Source organism: Suncus etruscus, chromosome 13, assembly GCF_024139225.1.
Source record: "Suncus etruscus isolate mSunEtr1 chromosome 13, mSunEtr1.pri.cur, whole genome shotgun sequence".
In the NCBI taxonomy this organism is placed as follows: domain Eukaryota; kingdom Metazoa; phylum Chordata; class Mammalia; order Eulipotyphla; family Soricidae; genus Suncus; species Suncus etruscus.
Genome location: NC_064860.1, coordinates 7,332,862 through 7,351,630, shown reverse-complemented (window position 1 = coordinate 7,351,630; position 18,769 = coordinate 7,332,862). Strand labels below are relative to the sequence as shown.

The 18,769-nt window shown below is 34.0% G+C and overlaps 1 protein-coding gene, 1 non-coding gene and 1 pseudogene across 2 annotated transcripts in view; all 3 read left to right on the top strand.

The window, feature by feature from the left end:
• The window catches only part of DGKB (diacylglycerol kinase beta), a 754,568-nt gene that overhangs the window by 123,672 nt on the left and 612,127 nt on the right, over positions 1–18,769 (top strand). The gene's annotated exons all lie outside the window — the stretch shown is intronic.
• Positions 2,505–2,639, top strand: LOC126026369 (small nucleolar RNA SNORA51). The gene has a single exon (XR_007501660.1). It is a non-coding gene; the product is annotated as a small nucleolar RNA SNORA51 (small nucleolar RNA).
• LOC126026470 (uncharacterized) lies at positions 7,910–8,039 on the top strand (annotated as a pseudogene).

Here is an 18,769-nt window from a genome sequence, read left to right as displayed (position 1 = left end):
GTGTTATTTTTTGTGGGTTCCTGTGGTATATCCCCAGTAATGGTAAAACTGGATCTTGTGGAAGCTCAATTTCCAGTTTTTTGAACAATCTCTATATTGTTTACCATAAGGAAAACTAGATGGCATTTCCACAAGCAGTGAATGAGAGTTCCTTTTTTTTAGATTCCCACCAACACACATTGTTTTTGTACTTTGTGAGGTATGCCAGTTTCTGTGGCTTGTGATGATACCTCATTGTTATTCTGATTTTCAACTCACTGATGTAGAACATTTTTTCATATGCCTATGGCCATTTGTATTTCTTCTTTAAGAAACTATCTGTTCATTTCTTCTCCCCATTTTTTATGGGGCTAGATTTTTTTCTTTTTAAGTTTTGTCAGTATTTGTATATCTTAGATATTATCATACCCTTATCTGATGGATACTGGGTGAATAGTTTTTCCCATTCTGTGTGTATCTTTTGTATCCTCATCACAATTACTTTTGAGGTGCTGAAGCTTCTCAGTTTAATATAGTCCCATTTGTTTTATCTGCTTCAGCTTCTTTGGAGAATGGTGTTGCCTCCTTGAAGATGCCTTTAGTCTTAATGTCATACTTACCCTCGAGACTTATCTACATGTTGTTCTATATACCTATAGTTTTTGGGTCTTATTTCAAGGTATTTAATCTATTTGCATTTGACCTTTGTGCATAGTGTTAGAAGAGATCAGAGTTTGCTTTTTAGCATGTGGCTAACCAATTTTCCCAACACCACTTATTGAGGAGTCTTTCTTTACTCCATTTTGCATTTCTTTAGCCATTATCAAAGATTAATTGATTGTACATCTGGGGAACAGTCTCTAAATACTCAAGTGTATTCCACTGATCTGAGGGTCTGTCTTTATTCCAATATCATGCTGTTTTAATGACTACTAATTTGTAATGCAATTTAAATTTGGGAAAAGTGATATCTCCTATGTTCCTTTTCCTAAGGGTTGCTCTAGCTATTCATAGGTGTTTTATTGTTCCAAATAAATGTCAGTAGTGTTTGATCCACTATTTTGAAGAATGTTAAGGGTATCCTAAAAGGGATTGCATTCAATTAGTATAATCTTTGGAGAGTATTGCCATTTTAATGGTGTTAATCTGGCCAATCCAGGAGCATGGTGTGTCTCCATTTCCTTGTATCCTCTTTCATTTCTTGAAGCAGTGTTTTGCAATTCTTTGTATAGGTCCTTCACCTCTTTAAGTAAATTGACTTCAATGTATTTGAATTTGTAAGCTCAGTGGCTCAGTGGTTACTCCTAAATATGTTCTCTGAAATAATTCCTAGTTTGAGATATAGTTCTGGGGATCGAATCTAGCTCCTTCCTGATTCAGCTGCCTCTGAGGCAAATGGTCTACTGCTTTGCTGTTTTTATTGTTCTGGCCCATTGGATTGTTTTCTTTTTCTTTTTGGTCTTGGGTCCAAACCCTGTGGCACTCAGTGGTTATTCCTGGCTATATGCTCAGAAATTTCTCTTGACTTGGGGGGACATATGGGATGCCAGGGATCTAACTAAGGTCCACCCAAAGTCTGCCAAATGCAAGACAAATGCTATACTATTGCACTATCGCTCTGACCAATTGGATTGTTTTTTTTAATATCCATTTCTTCTCTTCTATTATTGTTGTATAAAAAGGCCACTTATTTTTGCATGTTAATTTTGTAGCCAGGCACAAGAGTTTGATTATTTTCCTTCTGTTAGTGAAAAACACCAACAATAGAAAATTCTTTGCTTATTTTACAAATGTATCAGAAAACTATAAAACTCTGCTACAATAAATAAGAGAAGACACATGGAAATAGAAATCGACACCCTGCTCTTGGATCGGCAGGATTAATATTATTAAAATGAAAATATGCCCCAAAGCTTTGTACAGATTTAATGCGATCCCTCTAAAGATACCCATGACATTTTTCAAAAAAGTGGATCAAACACTACTGAAATTTATTTGGAACAATAAACAACCATGAATAGCTAAAGCAATACTTGGGAAAAGAAATATGGAAGGTATTACTTACCCTAACTTTAAACTGTATCACAAAGCAATAGTTATTAAAACAGCATGATATTGGAATAAAGACAGACCCTCAGATCAGTGGAATGGGCTTGAGTACTCAGAGAATGTTCCTCAGAAATACTGTCACCTAATTTCGATAAAGGTGCAAGAAATCTTATATGGAACAGGGAAGGCCTCTTCAATAAGTGGTGTTGGCACAACTGGCTAGCCATTTCTAAAAAAGCGAATTTAGACCTCCACTTAATATCATGTACAAATATTAATATCATGTAAAATCCAAATGGATTAAAGACCTAGATATCAGACCTGAAACCATAAAGTACATAAAGTATAACATGTAGGTTAAATACTCCATGACATTGAGACTCATGGTATCTTTAAAGAGGAAACCATTATTATATATATATATATATATATATATATATATATATATATAATTAAAAAAGAAAAAAGAAAAGATAGGCCTCCCAATTCTTACCATAGGCTGTGTTCTTTATACACTGACTATACAGAAAGAGGAGGTACAGTAAATGCATCCCATATACACCTCAACACAGGTCCTTTGCATGGTCTGTATTGTGAATTGGGGGACAAAAAATATTCTCTAGTTTTTTCTAGGTGCCAAAAAAACCCATTTTGTTCTTATGTTATGTCTCCCATGCATTGAATTTTGTAGTACATACTACATGCCCATCAAATATTTAATTGTCATTGCTTATTTTATTTTTATAATTACTTATGAAAGCACCATGGACAGAAAGTTTTTTATGAATTTCAGTTAATAAAATGTACACCAAATAAACTGTTGCACATTTCTTGTCACCTATGTCCTCAGTTTCCCAATTCCTTTCCAATTCCCTCTCACCACCAATTTCCCTCCTTTCTTTCGTATTTTTTAAATTTTGTGTCATGTCCTCTGCAAAATTTGGGTACTAAAATTCTTGATTTCCTCCCTGGATACCCTGGATATCTTTTTGTTTCCTAGTTGTTGTGCCAGGTTCTTCTAGTACTATTTTGAATAAGGTGTGAGGGGCCAGACTTAGAGGAAGGGCTTTTAGTTCTTACCCTTTGAGTATGGTGCTTGCCATCAGCTTGTGATCAATGGCTTTGAGTATATTGGGGAAGGATCCTTCAGTTTCCATCTTGAGAGTCTTTATTATGAATGAGTGTTGGAACTTATGCAGTGCTTTTTCTGTATCTATTAATATTATCAGATGATTTTTATATTTACTTTTGTTGAAATAGTGTAGTATATTGAATTTTTATTTATTGTATCTCTTCTTAAACACCAAATCCAAAGCCAACTACAACAGAATCGATACCCAGTCTACAACAAGCTAGACACAGAAGGGACCTCTAATACTAGCATCCTGGAAGGCAAAGGAAGAGCGATATAGGATGGATGCATGCTGGCAACAGGGGTAGAGGATGGACAGCATTGGTGGTGGAATGCCCCTGATTCAATGTCACTATGTACCTAAAATAATACTATGAATGATTTGTAATCCACTTTGGTCAAAATAAAAATTATTATAAAAAACAACAAATGGAAAAAAAAACCCAAAAAGCTGTCATTGTTTCTAATTGTTTAGGAAAAGTCTAGAGTTAATGGAGCAAAATGGTGCCTCAGCTCTAATGTCTATCAGTGTTAAAAATAAGGCATTTCAAAATTGATTGAGGTATGATTTATTGTCACTTCTGTAGAAGTGAGATAGGAAGGGCCTCTGGAATAATAATGTGTTGGACACAGTGTTAGGCAAATCCAGAAATAAATTCAGTATATTATCAATAATAGAAGGCAGCTAACATATACCAAGTAGGACAATATGATTGATACTCATTAGTTGGAATAAGATGTGACAATGGCAAGTGGATTTAGTAAAACATATGAAGGCTCTAGAGACGCCAAATGAGCTATGATGTGAATTAAGAATATTTCACCTTAAAATCTTTCATTTAAAATCTACAAAACTTTTCATAATTCCAAGTCCATTATGAAAAAAAATTTCCATCTGGATTTACTAATTATTTAGAATTACATATTTTAACTTGCAATGAAGCTCTATGTCTAGGATTATGAATTTAATGCATTCTTATTTGTGGATATCCAAGGCCAAAATATTATTGGGAACTTAAATGCTGTATATATCAGACCGTATAATGAATGTATAACATACAATAATATACAATACAACATTTATGTGCATATGAACTTAAAAATACTTTTTATAAATTAAATATTTACCTTTGCATTTCCTCACCATAATTTTGAGACCTTGTCCTTTCTTGAATGACATTCCTGTACTCATATTTATTTTCTCATATTCATTTTTTCTATAGAATGACAATGATGGAAATAATGATGACAATTATCCCTTTAACCGTGTGATATATTAAGTAGATTACATCTATTTGTTTATTTCACCTGTATTGGTCATTATGAAATCATGATAAGTATTATTAAAATTATTATTAAATACTATTATAAACACACAGAGGTAATTAAATAAAACATAAAGATATAATAAAAATTATAGAAAAATAACAATTCAGCTCAAATTTATTTGACATGCTATTCACTCGTTTTTTTGTTTTTGTTTTTGTTTGTGGGTCATACCTGGCAGCGCTCAGGGATTACTCCTGGCTCTAAGCTCAGAAATCGCTCCTGGCAGGCTCCGGGGACCATATGGGATGGCGGGAATCGAACCACCATCCTTCTACGTGCAAGGCAAATGCCCTACCTCCGTGCTATCTCTCCGACCCATATTTACTCTTTTCTTATTTAAACTTCTTTTCTTGGCAACTTACTTAGAGTGATTAATTAAGGTGCCCTGTTATTAGATTCTTTCTACATAGCCAGTCTCTATTCAATTTCTGATAAGCCTCTTCTGACCATCAGAAAGTGATAGGAAAATGTTATTCCCTAGCATTTAAATAGGATATATTTCTACTTTGTTCAAATTCAGAGCATTTGATTGGGGAAAATCTGAGAAATAAAATATATTCTTTTTTTAAAATTTTTATTTTGATCATAATGGCTTACATATCTTTCACAGTGTAAAATATATACTTATAAACATAAAAGGCTGTTTATATTCACAAATTATGTTTATTTTAATGTAGTCAATCTTATGCTATTATTTTACTTCTGAAATAATATTTTAAGATTTTTTATTTATTAGATTGTTATGTGTCTATACCTATTTTTTTGCATTAATTGGACAGTATCCTTTTACTCATCGCAGCTATCAAGTTCAAATCACTAATTACAGGCATAAATAATTTAAATAAGTATCTTAAACACTTCTAAGAAATGCAACAGAAAAATGCAAAAAATATATATATTTATAGAGAAGCTAAGAGGGATCGGAAAGATCATACAGCAGTAGGTTGATTGCCTTGCAAGGGCTGACCTGGATAGTTATGTTAGGAGTGAACTCTGAGGACAGAGCCATGAATGAGCCTGAGCACAGTTGGTTGTTTCTCCTAAGAAAGAAATTAATAATTTGGGATTAGAGAGATTATTCTTGAGTAAGATTCTGCTTTGCATGTAGCCAACCAGGTTGAATCCCAGGCATGGCAGGAGTGATTCCAGAGCACAGAGTCAACAGGATGCCTTAATTAATATTGGATGTGTTCCCAAGACAAAGAAACCAACAAAAGAGAAGCCAAGCTCTTGACTAATACATTGGAAACTATGATTATATAATGCTAGCTATGGAGGATAGACAGATAATTTGGTCACTAGGATCAAAGAAAACCTAATCTGACATTGTTTCTGTTTCCAAAGGGACCTGGAAAAACATGGGTGAGTTTTTTCGTACCTTTGGGAAATAGGAGAGTTAACATGTACCTCAAAAATGCATGATTAGTGATGTGACTAAAATGCATCCATAAAGTGCATGGCCCAAAAAAGCCAACAAAATTGCAATGTCTTTTTCTGAATAGTGTGTTACTCATATTCATATCACATTCATAGTAATCTTATCTGATTTTATCATCATCTAATTTTGTCAGTGGATAGTTTCAGATAAAAATATCTTTCTTGGCATTGTCAATGTGGTTTCCTTCAGGAAATTATGTAATTTTATCCTTCTGTTGGATATCGCTCTTTTTCTCTGCTTGGCTTTCACTGATTTTATAAGAAGCATCTTAAGTGATCAAGGACACCTACTGTTTTTAATCAGAGCTGTAGAACGGCATGTAGCTGCAAAAGCATTAGAAGGGTAGGTACATGACAGGGCTGAATGTTAATTGAATTTGGGGATTAGACTCATGAATAAGCTACAGTAGTTCTTCATTCTCATTTTTTGTGGCTATTAGAACATTATGCTCAAGGAAGACAAAGCAAATGATAGGTCTGAAAGAAGGTAAATGACTGTACAACAATCATTTAGAATTCTTTAAAGCCACTTGCCATTTGTAAGCAAATCTATTCCTGGAATAGTAATAATCACTCTACCCACATCCTGGGATATTTTAAGTACTACAGTACTGAAACTTGTTGGAAAATTACTTATACACTTTCAGTTGGTAAGGTGCCCTTTGGTAGATGACTTAGTCTATGTTCCTTATAAAATGTAATCATTAGTTTAAAAAATAATCATCGGAACATTTAATAAAGGATTAACCAAAAAGTAGGTCTAGTGTTCATGTTTAATTTTTAGGTAGAAACCAACAGAGGTTGTATTAAAGCTGCAAATAGCTTCTGTGAATCTTTCAGAAAGCATATTCAAGATGGAATTTTAAGATAAACCAACTTTGCTGTTATTTAAGACATATTATTAGCTACCAGTAAATCAAGACTAATAATTTCGCATATATTCTCTTTCCAAGGGCTGATTTACTTTTATACGGGCCTTTCAATTTTGGTACCTCACTTCTCCTTTAAACATCTCTGTGAAGGTCAACTTTTAAAATGCACTGTTATATTATTAGACTTCTGTGCCTAATTTATTCTTCAAGCTGCAAATCAGATTAGTTAAAAATACAATATCAATAGAAAGAAGATATGATCATTAAGTTTACTACTTTACTGCATAGACCAATTTTATCATAAAATCTTAAGAAGATTACAAGTTCACACTGGATCTTTGTCTTGTTACATATAAAAGCAGAAGGAGAATATGAATGTCGTAGAAATGTTCATATGGCAGGAGGAACATTTGTGAAGTAGAATTGTAAAGTTAATTTTAGGGAAGTTCTTAAATTTACTTAATTATTTTGTTTTGTTCATTGGGGCAATTTTTTGTTGCTCTGTGCCCAAGAGAACCCCCTTGGCAAGCCTAGGTGACCATATAAAATATGAATACTCAAACTTGGGTTTTCCAAAAACCTTATTACTGTTCTGTATCTCTGGCCCATTTTTATTTTCTAATGCCATACACTAATGTCATTAATATATACCTGCACTTATCAATAGATTGTTTTCTTTTCGTTTGTTTCTTTGTTTTTTTGGACCACACCCGGTGACACTCAGGGGTTACTCTGGCTATTCTCTCAGAAATTGCTCATGGCTTGGGGGACCATATGGGACGCAAGGTGATCGATACCTGCTCCGTTCTAGGCTGACCCGCAAAAGGCAGATTCTTTACCGCAGTGCGCCAACCGCTTCACCCAACAATTCTTTTTCTTATATCTTATATCTACTATATTGATGTACTATAATTTATTTAACATAAAGTTGTTAATTAGACTACTAGAAAAATTTAGTAACTACAAGTCTCACTGCCTTTACCCATTTGAATGTACATCTTTATTTTTAAATGTATTTCTCTAGAAGTATTCTATATTAACAAAAATTAACTAAAATAAGAGAACATTCTCAAAATGTGTTATATATCAACAATTTAATTAAAGTATCTTCATACTTACCAGGCAGGGGAGATACCATGATCACAAAGGTGGTTTCCCCAGGGTGAGGCTCACCCATTGCATTCTGGGTGTGCTGACCCCTGAGATTTCCCTAAATGTGGGAAACTCAACTGCAAATAAATATTAAAAAAAAGTATCTATCTTCAGACAATTTAAAGGTATTTAATGATAGAGGGTATAAAAGTATAATATATGGATATATATATATGTAATGTCAGCTAAGACTCAATTTAAATAAGAGGTTGTAAGTAGTAGAAAGCAAAGGGATAGAATAATCATGATCACAAAATGGTTCATAGAAGTAAAGTAGATAAGGGAAATTATAACAGATAACATTTTATGTTAAAGAATATTCCTAGAACTAGAAATTATCCATAATAATGAAAACAATCTCCTAAAGACCAAAATCTTTAAAGTTTTGCATTGAAAAATTAAGCATTTTTGGTTTCTTCTTTTTTTTTTATCCTTAGTGGAGAGATTGCCCCTGACATATATATCAGGACTCTGGGATTTTCTTATTCTCTTCTCTCGAATGAGTCCTGCATTGACCAGAGAATAATTTGTGGTAACTGTATGCATGATAACGGTCTTATCTTGTATATTATCTCTCCAGGCCACATAAAAATATGCTAACAAAGCTAAGTGAAATAAAAATAGTAATAGAAAACCTATAATAAGATTTTAATATGCCTCTCTTAATAATTAATAGGCTAATTAGGTATACAAAAGCAAGGGTATAAAAATTCTTAATGATACCATCAATAGGATGTGAAATTTATGTTGAAGCTCCTATGCATTATAACAAGATCTATCCTGGATAATAAAATAAATTTATACAAATCAAAAGGTATAGACAGCAAATGAGTAGAATATATTCTTTGACACATGAATTAATAAAGAGAAGATAAGAAGAAATCTTAAATATTTGGATAATAATTATTTTTATGAATAGTTTTTTATAAATAGCTCAGAACTCTTGATTAAATATTATATGAAACCATGTAAGTTCAAAATTTACATAATTATTTTGGTGTTATTAATAAAGTTCTGAAAGAGAAACATACACATATATATGTGTGTGTGTAAAAAGAAAAAAATCAAATTGTTATGTAGATATCCCTGTGAACAATTTAGGAAAACAAATATTAGCTTATTCCAAAGTTAAGAATATAGAGGAAATAACTATAATAGGAATCAGTAAAATAGAAAACAAGGATAGTAGAAAATATAAATTAAAAAGTTACATATATGGGGGCCGGGTAGGTGGCGCTGGAGGTAAGGTGTCTGCCTTGCAAGCGCTAGCCAAGGAAGGACCTCGGTTCGATCCCCCGGTGTCCCATATGGTCCCCCCAAGCCAGGGGCGATTTCTGAGCGCATAGCCAGGAGTAATCCCTGAGCGTCAAACGGGTGTGGCCCAAAAAAAAAAAAAGTTACATATATGTATATTTGTTTCAGAATATCCATGAGATTCAAAAACTCTGGGAGGAACATTACTGAAAAATAAGAGCATGTACAAATACCAGTACAAGGAGCAAAGCAAATAATACTAGCGGAGAATGCACAAACATCAGAGAGATAATTCAATGCATGAATAGCATTATACACACTGAAATTTGATTAAGTAAACTATTTCCTCCTCTTCTTCCCTTTCTTTTTTTCTCTTCTATATCCTCTCCTTTATTTTCTTTCTTTCTTTCTTTCTTTCTTTCTTTCTTTCTTTCTTTCTTTCTTTCTTTCTTTCTTTCTTTCTTTCTTTCTTTCTTTCTTTCTTTCTTTCTTTCTTTCTTTCTTTCTTTCTTTCTTTCTTTCTTTCTTTCTTTCTTCTTCTTCTTCTTCTTCTTCTTCTTCTGCTACTACTACTACTACTACTACTACTAATTCTGCTTCATTTCTTCTTCTCTTCTACTACTGCTTCTTTTACTTCTTTTTCTTAGTCTTTGACATCAGTATCATCATCTTCTTCATCTTCTACTTCTTCTTCCATTTCTCCTCCCACTCTTCTCCTCCTCCTACCTTTTATCCTCCTCCTTTTCCTTCTCCTCCTCCTCCACCTGCTTCAGCTTAGAAAGCTTTCAAAAGTTTCTGACAGAATTTTTTGCATGCAATATATGAACTCATATCAAATCACCAGTGTTACTATTCCTCTACTAATGTCTCTGTGTTATTGAACCCACATATTCTTCATAACAGGCACATTTTAAATATTATTATTGTAGTTTGGCACCAATATTTACAATAATATAGACTTTCATTTTAGATATGTATGAATACCTCATCGCTACACCACCAATTTGTCTAGGTCCCTAAACCTTGCCTCTATGATACCTCTGGGTTGACTCTTTTCTGCCCTCTCTCCCTTAATTTTTATCTTTCCATGAACTTTCCAGCGCCATCATTTAGGATTTGGCCAAGTTACTTTAATGTTATTTTATTCTGTAAACTGCAGATAAGAGAAAACATCTGAGCTTTGTCTTTTATCGTCTGGTTCCCATCATATAACCTGACATTCTCCAGCTCCATCCAAGTTGTAGCAAATCATCTATTATCCTATAAAAACATCAGAAAAGCACAAAACTACAAACTTAGCAACTCCAATAAATAGAATTCAAAACTTCTCAGTAGAATATTAGCAAATATAATATTTAAATTAATGACTACCATAATCAACTATAGACCACTTGAATATAAGGTTATTTCAAGACTCTAAAGTTAGTAATTATTATTGCTATAGCTGTAGGTTAGTAAAGTTACTTTCATAGTATTCACAATATATATGTAAAAAATGTACTTCCAGGAGCCAGAGAGATAGCATAAACTAGAGGTTAAAGCATTTGCCTTTCACGCAGAAGGACGATGATTCGAATCCCGGCATCCTATATGGTCCCCCGAGCCTGCCTGGAGTGATTTCTGAATGTAGGTAGAGTCAGGTGTGGCCCCTGAGCACTGCCGGGTGTGACCCAAAAACCAAAAAAAAAGTGTACTTCTATATATTTATTTTTATATTATACAACTTTGTAATTAAAAAGTAACAATCAGAAATAGGATATACTATACAATTTTTATTTTTCTTGATAAGCTTGTTTTTTTTCTATTTACAAAGTTCTATAATGCTTTGCATATCTTCGATTTTTGCCCTCTGTTAGATGAGAGGTGGGCAAAATTTTTCCCTCAGTGTGTGAGGATGACTATTTAACAAACTCACATGCAACTCAATTATGACTCAGCCAATGTATTCCTAAGCATACATTGAAGAGAAATGGAACAATTATCCCTATAAACACCTGTAACTACATAATCCTTTTAAATATAATTTTCTGAAACTGAAAACTGGCAACAACCCAGCATTCAACTGGCAATGATTCAAACAGTGAATGTCAAATCTCATACAAGAGTATTTAGAAACTTGTGAAGTTTTTCTTGCAATTATGTAGATAAATCTCCAGAATATAATTTTGGTTAGAAAATATAAATTCAAAGCTACTACATGCTGTAATATATCATGTTTGTATTTTTTAATGATAAATTATTAAAAACTTAAACGTTGTGAAAAAGAAATTATTGATTATCAGAAGGTGAGGAGAACAGATTGCTTTGTGCAATGGGTAGTAGGCCTGGTATAAATGCTTAATTTTCTCGATATTTGCATTGATTAGAGTGGTCTGCGTCAGAATTCTTGTTATGATTTTTGTATACTGCAGTTTTGCAACATTGAGAAAACATGGACAAGGGACGAGTTTTCTCTTTTATTGATTACAAATAATGCAATATAAATTGATCTCAAATAATTATTAAATATTATTTTTTATAATTTATGCAACATGAATACTACTAAATTGAAACCAATTGCCCAGATCTTCTGTATGGTTTCTATATCACTAGTCTAACTTTCATGGCCTCCCACAACTTCTGTGATTCAAGGCTAAAGTACTTCCAAATATATTGAAATGAAATAAATTATTTCAGTTTTCCTTTCATTTCACTCTACATCTTATGTTTATCTCCCTTTACCACTACTTTATCTATCTAGTCTTGGACATTTGTATTGATTCCATATTTTGATTTTATATTTTTTACTTGAAAAAATTCAGGATGGCTGTAGGGTATAAGAGTGTATAAGCCTCAGATTAATACTTTTAGGATACATGTTATTACATCACACCTGCCAATAACATTTTCAGCACAGTACATTGAAGACTCACCACTTCCTGTCTTTCAAATAGTTTCAGGACTGGAATCAGTAGCCAGGGATTTGTTTTATTATTTATTTGACTCTGATCCCTGAAGTATTGTAGCAGCCTAGTGGTAATCTCCTGGCCTTGCATGATAGATGCCCACGTTTGAATATTGGTAACACACACACACACACACACACACACACACACACACACACACACCCCTATAAGAATTTTCCTTTAGCATCAGTATAATTTAAGTAGAAAACTTAGGTCTGAGAGGCTGACTTATTTTTACTCTGTAATTTTTCTGCTGTCAGTTATCTGCAGCAATAAAAGCTGTGACACACACAAAAAATTTCTGTTCTCTTTATTTCAAAAGGAAACTGCTGCATTCTATTACTTGTGTATGACATTTTGTTTTATTTGCTTATTTAGTTCTCTTTCAATTTAGGAAGTGAACTCATAAACCAGAAAATGATTATATTTGAGAAAAAATTTAATTCTAAGATTTAATTTAATTCTAAGATTCTATGAGAGAGGACCCAAAATGCTCTGTAGCTACTAAGGGAGAGTAAAATGGAACAGACAAAAGATACTATTAAGGTTCCTTGTGAGTTAGTGGTTAACAAAGTGTAGGCAGGATTAGTCTATTTAAATAATTGCTGGATGCTTTGAATCTTGATGGCTATTTCCAATTGTCTACAATAGTAGCCCCTTCATCATGTGGGAGCGATGGCAAAATGTGGTAGGGCATTTACCTTGCACGTGGTTAGAAGCCTAGGATGGATGCGGTTCTATCCCCCAGTGTTCCCATATGGTCCCCCAACCAGGAGTGATTTCTGAGCGCATAGCCAGGAGTAACTCCTGAGTGTCACTGGGTGTGATCAAAAAAAGCAAAATAGAAAATTATGCTCATAGGATCATATGGGTGCTCAATTTCCAGTTCTTATATTTTTATATCTATCTCTCTCCCTCTAAATTATTTCACTCAGCATAATAGATTACATGTACATCTATGTATAGAAAATTTTTGTGACTTCATCTCTCCTGATGGCTGCATAATATTCCATTGTGTATATGTACCACAGTTTCTTTAACCATTCATCTGTTGAAGCGCATCTTGGTTGTTTCCAGTTTCTGGCTATTTTAAATAGTGCTTTAATGAATATAGGTGTGAGGAAAGAATTTTTGAATTGTATTTTTGTGTTCCTAGGGAATTTTCCTAGGAGTGGTATAGGTAGATCATATGGAAGCTCAATTTTCAGGTTTTGCTAAATCTCCATATTGTTTTCCATAAAGGCTGGACTAGACGGCATTCCCATGAGCATGGGAATAAGAGTTCCTTTCTCTCCACATCCCCTCCAGCACCGATTGTTCTTGATCTTGTGATATGTGCCGAGTCTCTGTGGTGTGAGGTGGTACCGCCTTTTTTTATTTGCAGTCTCACTGATGATAGAGTGTTGTGAAGCATTTTTTCATGTGCCTTTTGACCATTTGTATTTCTTCATTGAGAAATTGTTATTTCTTTTCCTCCATTTTTGATGAGGTTAGATATTTTCTTGTTAAGTTCTGTCAGTACCTTGTATATCCTTTGATATTAACCCCGTATTTGATGTGGTAGGGGTAAAATATCTTCTCCCATTCTGGGTGGAGTAGGATTTATTATCCTAGGCATACTCAGCTTAATATAGGGCCAATCTGTTTATCTGTGCTTCCACTTTGTTTGGAGAGGTGCTGTGTCCTCCTTAAAGATGTGCCTTTATTCTCAACTGTCCATGGAGTATCATACTCTACATATTGCTCTATATGCCTTATAGTTTCAGTCTAAATGTCAGTCTTTAATACATTTGAATTTGACCTTTGTACATGGTGATAAATTGAGATCATAGTTCACTTTTTTTCAAGTGGCTGACCAGTTCTCCCAACATGAATTGTTGAAGAGGCTTTACTTGCTCCATTTTGCATTTATTGCCCCTTTATAGAAGATTAATTGATTGTATATCTTAGGGATATTCTCTGAACACTCAAGTCTATTCCACTGATCTGATATTCTGTCTTTATTCCAGTACCATGCTGTTTTAATGACTAAAGCTTTGTAATACAATTTAAAGTTGGGAATAGTGATACCTCCCATATTCCTTTTCCCATGGATTTCTCTAGCTACTCTGCAGGTGTTTATTGCTCCAAATGAATTTCAGGAGTTTTTTCCCACTTCTTCGAAGAATTTCATGGGTATCCTTTGAGGGATTTCATTAAATATGTACAATGCTTTGTGAGTATTGCCATTTTAATGATAGTAATTCTCCCAGTCCACGAGCAGGATATGTATCTTCATTTTAGTGTATCATCTTTAATTTTTTGAAGCAGGACTTTAGTTTTCTTTGTATAGGTCTTTCACTTCTTGGGTAAAGTTGACTCCAAGGTATTTAAGTTATTTTGTTACTAATGTGAATAGGGTTGTTTTATTAATGTCCATTTTTCCTCTATCATTATTGGTGTATAAGAAGGCTATTGATTTTTGACTGTTAATTTTGTTGCCTGTCACTTTGCTATATGAATCTATTGTTTCTAGAAGCTTTTTGTTAGTCTTTAGAGTTTTCTAAATATATCATGTCACCTGCAAATGGTTTCTTCCTGCCTCCTTTCTGGATGCCCTTGATATCTTTTTCAAAGCTAATTGCTATAGAAGAACTTGTAGCATTGTAATGAGCAGGAGTCTTGTATCCTATTTTAGGGGAAATGATTTTAGTTTATCTCCATTGAGAATAATATTTGCCTTGGGCTTGACTATATTGAGAAAAGTTCTTTTTATTCCCATCTTGATGAGAGTTTTTTTATATAAAGAATGGCTATTGGACCTTGTCAAATGCTTTCTCTGCATCTAATTAAGTGATCATGTGGTTTTTATTTTTTGTTGATATGTGGATTATGTTTATTGACTTATGTATGTTAAACCATCCTTGAATTCCTGGGATAAATCCTACATGGTCGTGGTATATGACCTTCTTGATGAGGTATTGGATTCTATTTGTCAGAATTTGTTCAGGATCTATGCATCTGTGTTCATCAGGAATAATGGTCTTTAGTTATCTTTTATTGTAGCATCTCTGTCTGCTTTTGGTATCAAGGTGATGTTAGCTTTATAAAAATTAATTTGGAGTGTTTCTGATTTTTCAATTTTATGAAAGACCCTGAAAAGAATTGGCAGTAATTCCTCTTGAAAGGTTTGAAAGAATTCGTTGGTGAATCCATCTGGGCCTGGGCTTTTGTTTGGGAGAGAGATTTTTGATTACCATTTTAATTTCATCAGGAGTGATGGGTTTGTTTATATATGCTAGATCATCCAGGTTTAAACATGGAACATTGTAAGAGTCCAAGAATTTATCCATTTCTTCCAGGTTCTCATGATCGTGGCATAGTTTCTCAAAGTACTCTCTGATTACCCGTTGAATCTCTTCAGTATCTGTTGTGATCTCCCCCTTGTCTTTCTAATCCAGCTTATTAAGTTACTGTCTCTCCACTTCTTTGTGACTTTTGCTAGTAGTTTATTAATCTTACTTATTTTTTCAAAGAATCAGCTTTTGCTTTCCTTGATCTTTTGTATTGTTTTGCTGATTTCCACTTCATTGATTTCTGCTTTAAGCATTGTTATTTCTTTGTGCCTACCTATTTTTGGTTCCTTTTGTTGATCACTTTCTAATTTTAAAAGCTGAGTCATTCGGCTTTTTATATAGGCTCCTTCTTTCTTTCTGTTATGTGCTTGCAAAGCTATAAATTTTCTTCTTAGTACTGCTTTTGCTGTGTCCCACAAATTCTGATAATTTGTGTTTTCATTGTCATTTGTTTTCAGGAATGTTTTAATTTTTCTCTTTGATTTTATCTCTGACCCACTAGTTATTAAGTAGTGAGCTGTTTAAATTCCAGGTCTTAAAATTTTTCTTCTGTGTCCTTTTGTGGTTCACTTCTAATTTCAGTGCTTTGTGATCTGAGAAGGCAGTTTATACAATTTTTGTCCTCTGACTTTACAGATATGTTTTATTGGCCAGCATGTGGTCTCTCCTAGAGAATGACCCATGTGCATTGGAAAAGAATGTCTATCCAGATTTCTGGGGATGGAGTGCCCTATATATTTCTACTAGTCCACTTTCTTTCATTTATCATTGCGGAGATATTATTCTTGTTGGATTTCAGCCTGGTTGACCTACCAAGGGGTGACAGGGCAGTGTTGAGGTGTCCCTCCAGTATAGTGTTGCTTTTGATATCTTCAGTTATGTTTGTCAACAATTGTATTAAATATATTGCTGGTCCTTCGGTGGGTGCATATGTGTTTAGAAGTGATTTCTTTCCATTGAGTATATCATTTGATTAGTATGAAATGACCATCTTTGTCTCTTACAACTTTTCTGAGTCTGAAGTTTGCATCATCTGATATTAATATGTCCACACCAGCTTTCGTAAGGGACTTGTTTGCTTAGATAATTTTTTTCCAGTTTTTAATTTTGAGTCTCTTTTTGTTTTGACTATTCAGATGTGTTTCTTGTAGGCAGCAAAATGTTGGATTCAGCTTTTTGATCTATTTTTGAGCTTTTTGATCTATTTTTGCACTCTGTGCCTCTTAACCAATGCATTTAGACCATTGACATTGAGAGAGATAATTGTCATGGGATTTGGTGTCATGGGATTTAGTGTAGAAGCTTGTTGTGACTACTGGTCTTTTTATCTTAGAGTAGATTTCCATTCAGGTTTTCCTTTTAAGGCTGGTTTTGAGTCTGTAATGTTTCTGAGCTGTTGTTTATCTGTAAATCCATGTATACATCCTTCAAACCTGAAAGTGAATCTGGCTGGGTGCAGTATTCTAGGTGAAGCATTTATTTTGTTGAGTTTTGTCACTATATCTCACCACTGTCTTCTGGCCTTGAGGGTTTCTTTTAACATTTCTGTTGTAAATCTTAAGGATACTCCTTTGAATGTAATTTCCTTTTTTGATCTTGCTTATTTCAATATTCTATCCCTATCTGTGGGATTTGTCATTGTGAATAGGATGTGTCTTGGGTTATTTTTCTTAGAGTCCCTTTTAGCTGGCACTCTTTGGTAATGTAAGATTTGGTTGCATGCTGTCTTTAGCTCTGGGAGTTTTTCAGTAATGATGTCCTTAACTGTTGATTCTTCCTTAGAATTTTCTTCCTGGATGTCTGGGACTCCAATGATTCTGATGTTGTTTCTGTTGAATTTAAGGAAGTCTTCAATTTTCCTCTGCTAACATTCCTTGAGTATTTTCTTCCACTGTCTGATCATTTGCTTTAAGATTCTTTTCTAATGTCTTCTGCTGTGGGGAGTTGTTCTGTTTCTCCTATTCCAGTTCACTGATTCTGTGCCTGGTTGCTGCTACCCTGTTGGAGAGGCTTTCTATTGAAGTTTTTATTTCATCTACTGAGTTTTTAAGTCCTGTTATTTCAGTCTGGAGTTTTCTGATTTCTGTTTGTGGTCTGTTCAGCTCGACCTATGCTTTCTTTGAGTTCTAAGAACATCCTCCACATTTCTACTCTAAGCTTCTTATTTGTGAGGCTAATTAGGTGGGTGACATTTTTCAGGTCTTTGGAGCTGCCACCTTCATTTTCAATATTTGATGTTAGCTTGCGCTGTGTCCCCATTGTCACATTTGCTACATGGTTTTTTCTACGTTTTATGGTAGAGTTCATTTGCTACAAGTAACCCACGGCCAAAAATCAAAGTTGAGCAACCAGGTTTCTCTGACCCCACCCTGCTCGAGTGTGTCTAATTCACTTCAATTTCTGAGCTTCCTATGGGGAGGCACTTTCAGAGCACAGCTCTCTGGTGCCCAGCAATGGTATCATCAGTGGGGGCTCGAACTCACCTCAATTTCCAGTTTTTATTGGAATATTTATATTGTATTCCAGAAAGGCTGGACTATCTAGCATTCCCACCAGTAGTGGATAAGAGTTTCTTTCTCCCTTCATTCATGCCAGCACTGATTGTTTTTGTTCTTTTTGATGTGTCCCAGTCTCTGTAGTGTAAGATTGTACCTCATTGTTTTGATTTGCATCTTCCTGATGATTAGTGATGTGGAGCATTTTTATGTGCCTTTTGGCTATTTGTATTTTGAGGAAGCGCCCATTCATTTCTTCTCCCCATTATTTGATGGGGTTTTGTGAGGTTACTTTTTACTTGTTATTAAGCTACTTTCAGTTCTTTGTTTCTGGAGATATATTACTAAAGAGAAGGTCATTTCCTAATATTTTTGATATGAAAAAATAAATCAAAACAATATATATTACCTCACGTTGGTAAATCAGTCTTTTGCCAATCTAAAGCATTCTCTATTCACTTCTCTTTTCCGGACTAAACTTCAATCGGGGCATATGTTAATCATCTCATCCAGTCATTCAAAAAGTTCAACTCGTCCTTAAGACACTTTAAATTCTTAGTTCATATGTATAAATACAATGAAACTATCTTGTCAAAAGACTAAATTACATTTTTTCAGCATAAATTTTATGAATGGATAATATGTCAAAATAGAGTCAATACAAATAATCTTTCACAATAAAAAAGCAACCAAAAGGCAAATAGTTAAAATTGTACAGGACCAGAGAAAAACTACCAGTATTAGAGCATTTGCCTAACAAATGGCCAACCCTGGTTCCATCCCTGGCACA